This window comes from Triticum urartu, chromosome 1, assembly GCF_003073215.2.
Source record: "Triticum urartu cultivar G1812 chromosome 1, Tu2.1, whole genome shotgun sequence".
In the NCBI taxonomy this organism is placed as follows: domain Eukaryota; kingdom Viridiplantae; phylum Streptophyta; class Magnoliopsida; order Poales; family Poaceae; genus Triticum; species Triticum urartu.
Window position 1 is genome coordinate 452,987,548 of NC_053022.1, and position 6,000 is coordinate 452,993,547.

The following is a 6,000-nucleotide window of genomic DNA, read 5'->3' on the forward strand; positions in this document are numbered from 1 at the left end:
GAACTTTTGTCGCGCCCCGCAAAACTTTATATGAGTCTGACGCGTTTGCGGGGTCTGATCGGGCAGTATTTTTCATGCGGACCCATATTTGGCGGTTATTTTGCGGGTCGGGGCATTATACGGGGGCTGCTAGAGATTCTCTAAGAACAGGTAGAAGAAATGTCGCCCCCATAAAGTGAGGTCAAAGATCTCAAATGCCCAGTCGGGAAGCTCCCCTCAGATCACGAGCTCCCAACCTTGATAGCCCAGATGCAATGAAGCAAGGAGAGACGGCCGTGGAGATTGACGTGGCAAGGCAAGATGATGAAAGGCACCACCACGCCCTCGTCCTCGCACACCCAGCTTCGCACAAAAGACACCCTGATACGTCCCCAACGTATCTATAATTTTTGATTGTTCCATGTTGTTATATTATCAATCTTGGATGTTTTATAAATATTTTATAGTCTTTTTATATCATTTTTGGTACTAACCTATTGACATAGTACCAAGTGTCACTTGCTGTTTTTTGCATGTTTTTTACATCACATGTAATCAATATCAAACGGAGTTCAAACGCAGCAAAACTTTATGTGGATTTTTGTGGACCAGAAGACAACCAATGGGCTGAAGAAGCACCTGGGAGCTGCTCCGATGGGAGCACAACCCACCAGGGCGCGCCAGAAGGCCCAGGCACGCCCTCGTGGGTTGTGCCCACCTCGGGTGTCCCCTGGACCGCCTCTTTACTCTATAAATACCCCAATATTCCAGAAACCCTTGGGGAGTCGACGAAAATCAATTCCAGCCGCCGCAGAGTCCAGAACCACCAGATCCAATCTAGACACCATCACGGAGGGGTTCACCACTTCCATTGGTGCCTCTCCGATGATGCGTGAGTAGTTCTTTGTAGACCTCTAGGTCTGTAGTTAGTAGCTAGATAGCTTCCTTTCTCTCGTTTGATTCTCAATAGAATGGTCTCTTGGAGATCCATATGATGTAACTCTTTTACGGTGTGTTTGTTGGGATCCGGTGAACTTTGAGTTTATGATCAGATCTATCTCTTTTTATCCATGAAAGTTATTTGCATTTATTTGATCTCTTATATGCATGATTGCTTATAGCCTTGTATTTCTTCTCTGATATTTGGGTTTTATTTGGCCAACTTGATCTATTTATCTTGCAATGGGAAGAGGTGCTTTGTAGTGGGTTCGATCTTACGGTGCTTGATCCCAGTGATAGAAGGGGAACCGACACGTATGTATCGTTGCTACTAAGGATAAAACGATGGGGTATATTTCTACATAAATAGATCTTGTCTACATCATGTCATCGTTCTTATTACATACTCCATTTCTCCACGAACTTAATACACTAGATGCATGCTGGATAGCGGTCAATGTGTGGAGTAATAGTAGTAGATGCAGGCAGGAGTCGGTCTATTAATCTTGGACGTGATGCCTATATAATGATCATTGCCTGGATATCATCATGATTATTTGAAGTTCTATCAATTGCCCAACAGTAATCTGTTTACCCACCGTTTGCTATTTTTCTCGAGAGAAGCCACTAGTGAAACCTATGGCCCCCGGGTCTCTTACACATATTATTTGCCTTTGCGATCTATTTTATTTGCCTTTTATTTTCAGATCTATTAAACCCAAAAATACAAAAATACCTTGCTGCAATTTATTTTATTTGGCGTTCGATCTATCAATCTACTACAATTTATTCACGTCCGTTTGCCAATTTCTAGCGCCGTTATCCAAAAGGGATTGACAACCCCTTTAATACGTCGGGTTGCGAGTATTTGTTATTTGTGTGCAGGTGTCGTTTACGTGTTGTTGTTTGGTTCTCCTACTGGTTCGATAACATTGGTTTCATCACTGAGGGAAATACCTACCATCGCTGTGCTGCATCACCCCTTCCTCTTTGGGGAAAACGATGTAGCTTCAAGCCGCATGACACCCCTCAACCGACTTTTCATGGGGTAGGACCACACGCACACCACCCAGCGACTCGGTCAAAATCGTCAGCCAATTTCAAATGTGTAGGCTCAATTGAATGAGAGGGCTCCCATCCCTAGGGACCTTAGTGATTTAGTAGATTTGTTTGCGGTAATATAGTAGATATGGTATTAATTGCACACATGTTGACACTGAAACAATCTAAGTTGTTGAGTTGACATGGTTTGATGAGCGAGAATAGTTGGATTTGTCACTTTGAGTCTTTTTATAGAGAGACTAGCAAAAAGGCCTGTGCGTGCAACGAGATAATAAAATCATGGTCTTCAAATCAATTTCCAAATACTCATAGTACATGTATATACACGTATTCAAATATTTGTGCACCAACCGACGCGCGTGCGGACGTAAGACACGTGCATTGTAACATGCTCACAATGGGTCGATGTTCGACTTGATCCTTGATGCGTGCATTAATTTTTTTGAGTACATCATCGATGCATGTATGACAAGGAAAAGAAAAGGTCTAACATCTTCACAATGGATCGATGTTGGACTTCATCCTTGATGCGTGTATATATTTTTCAATACATCCTTGATGTGTGTACGAGAAGAAAAAGAAAAGTTTAGTCTGATGATGGATGAAAACTGGAGGGCCTATGACATACGGATAATTCAAAGGAACGCTCACTTTTCTCATTTTTACGGGTGGTGAGATGGGTAATTTACTTCAATTTTAGAGGCAGTTTTGATGACAGATGAAAAATTCAGAGAAACAATTAGCAAAGACTTTTTTTCACCTACGGGTGGTGGGTGGCTAATTTACTTTAACTTTAGGGGAAATTTCAATGTCTCACAAAAAAAATCAGAGAAACAATTAACAGAGAGTTTTTTATTACTTATGCGTGGCATGGTGGGTAATTTATTTCAACTTTACACACATCTTAAGATAGATGGACGGACCAAAAAATAATAATAGAAACACCTGATACATCTCCAATGTATCTATAATTTTTGCTTGTTCCATGCTATTATATTATCATTCTTGGATGTTTTACAATCATTTTATAGCAACTTTATATCATTTTTGGGACTAACCTATTGACATAGTGCCTAGTGCCAGTTCATGCTTTTCCTTGTTTTTTTACTTCACAGAAAATCAATACCAAACGGAGTCCAAACGCAGCAAAACCTTTTGGAGATTTTTTATGGACAAAAATGAACAACTTGGGCCGAAGAAGTACCAGAGGGGTGCCCTGAGAGGGGCACAACCCACCTAGGGGCCCAGGTGCGCCCTGGTGGGTTGTGCCCACCTCGGTGGCCTCCCACACCGCCTATTTGCTCTATAAATACCTCGAAAATCCAAAAACCCTAGGGGAGTCGACGAAACACAATTCCATCCGCCGCAAGTTCCAGAATCACCAGATCCAATATAGACACCATCACGGAGGGGTTCATAATCCTCATTGGTCCCTCTCTGATGATGCGTGAGTAGTTCATTGTATGGGTCCATAGTTAGTAGCTAGATGGCTTCCTCTTCCTCTCTCTCTCTCTCTTGATTATCAATACAATGGTCTCTCGGAGATCTATTTGATGTAACTCTTTTTGCGGTGTGTTTGTTGGGATCCGATGAACTTTGAGTTTTTTTGAGAGGTCATACAGTGGGAGAGGCTCCCACTGTGTTTGTATTACTCAAACATATGGTACAATGTACACATCATAATTACAAGGTAGTCATCCTCCACTTTGTGAGGGAGTGACAGCTACATTATGTTGGAGAGTCTAATGAGGTGGTAAGTTTTGTACAAAAGAGAGAATGAAGTCTCTCTTATTAGTCCTAGTTCTATGTTGGAGGAGGCTAAAATCATGTTTAAATCCTACAAGCCAAGAGTGGAAAGTGGGGGTGATGCTTCTGAAGTGCTTGTTATTTCTCTCTTTCCAGATACTCCAGGCAGCTTGTAGAAATATTTCCATGAACATTGGCTTGCTCCAATTGGCGGCTGCGTGGCTTATCCATTGAAGTCTGGATCCAGTGTCCCCCCATGTGATCCCTAGGTTGGACCAGCAGTGCTTACTGAAGGAGGCAACTTTGAGTTTATGGTCAGATCTATTTTATCCATGAAAGTTATTTGAGTTTTGATCTCTTATATGCATGATTGCTTATAGCCTCATATTTCTTCTTCAAATCTTTGGTTTAGTTAGGCCGACTAGATCGATTTTTCTTGCCATGGGAAGAGGTGCTTTGTGATGGGTTCGATCTTACGGTGCTCAATCCCAATGAAAGAAGGGGACATGACACGTATGTATCATTGCTATTAAGGATAACAAGATGGGGTCTATTCCTACATGAATATATCTTGTCTACATCATGTCATCATTCTTATTGCATTAATCCGTTTCTCCATGAACTTAATACACCAGATGCATGCTGGATAGCGGTCGATGTGTGGAGTAATAGTAGTAGATGCAGGCAGGAGTCGGTCTACTAATCTTGGATATGATGCCTATATAATGATCATTGCCTAGATATCGTCATAATTATTTGAAGTTCTATCAATTGCACAACAGTAATTTGTTTACCCCCCGTATACTATTTTTCTCGAGAGAAGCAACTAGTGAAATCTACGGTCCCCGAGTCTATTCTTTATCATATTTGCTTTCCGATCTATTATTTGCCTATTTTATTTTCAGATCCATTATTCCAAAAACCAAAAAAATATCTTGCTGCGATTTTTTGTTATTTATTTTATTTCGCGTTTCCGCAAGATCTATTTTTCCAATCTACTACAAATTTATCTATCTTTTACCCGGAGGGATTGGCAACCCATCTTACGCGTCGGGTTGCAAGTATTTGTTCTTTGTGTGCAGGTACTGTTTACCTAGTATTGCGTGGTTCTCCTACTGGTTAGATAAACTTGGTCTCATCACTAACGAGAATACCTACCGTAGTTGTGCTCAATCATCCCTTCCTCTTCGGGGAAAAAACTAACGCGGACACGAGCCATCAAGAAAGGATTTCTGGCGCCGTTGCCGGGGAGGATCAAGTAAAGATAGTCTCCCATCCACTTGCAAATTTCTAGTGCCGTTGCCGAGGAGACATCATCAACATCTATCAGGTTCCTAATCACAAATCTCATCTCCTTGCAATTACATTAGTTGCCATTTGCCTCTCGTTTTCATCTCACCCACTTCACAAAAATTATCGTTTCATTCGCCCTCTTTTTCGTTCGCCTTTTTCTTGTCAGATCTCTTGTTTGCTATCTCTACTTGTGTTACAATGTGCCTTCTATTTGCTTGCATATTTGCCTGCTAAAAATCTATTGATACGGATCCTCATCCACTTGCTAATCTTTTCAAAAAATCCAATTATGATGAACCAATTGATAGTGAATTGAATTCACTAGATTATCTTTATGAAGTTTTGCTTGAGATTTATGAATCTAAAAATTGCGATGAAGTGTTAAACGAAGAAATTTATAAAGTGATTCACGACAGCTCCTTGAATGAAAAGCATGATTGCAATGATATTATTATAAATTCTATTAATGTCCATTGTGTTAGTGATATGCAAAACCCCAGGCTTGGGGATGCTTGTTTTGTTATGTCCACTACTGATTGCAATGATCATGATTGGGGTGATAATGATTCTTATGATCTTGAAAATTTATTTAAACCTCCTAATGAATATGCTTGCGATAATCCCACTTATTTGGAGAGTGTTCAATCTTATGAAATTTTTGATAAAAGTGGGCTTGGAGAGGTCATGACTTTATTTGATGATAATCCCACTATTTTGGAAGAGTGTCAACTTTGCATGCATGTGGATTATTGATGTCTGCTAGACTACGTTGGTATTTCCCCAAAGAGGAAGGGACGATGCAGCACAACGACGGTAGGTATTTCCCTCAGTGATGAGACCAAGGTTATCGAACCAGTAGGAGAACCAAGCAACACTACATAAACATCACCTGCACACAAATAACAAATACTCGCAACCCGATGTGTTAAAGGGGTTGTCAATCCCTTTCGGGTAATGGCGCCAGAAATTGGGAAACGGACG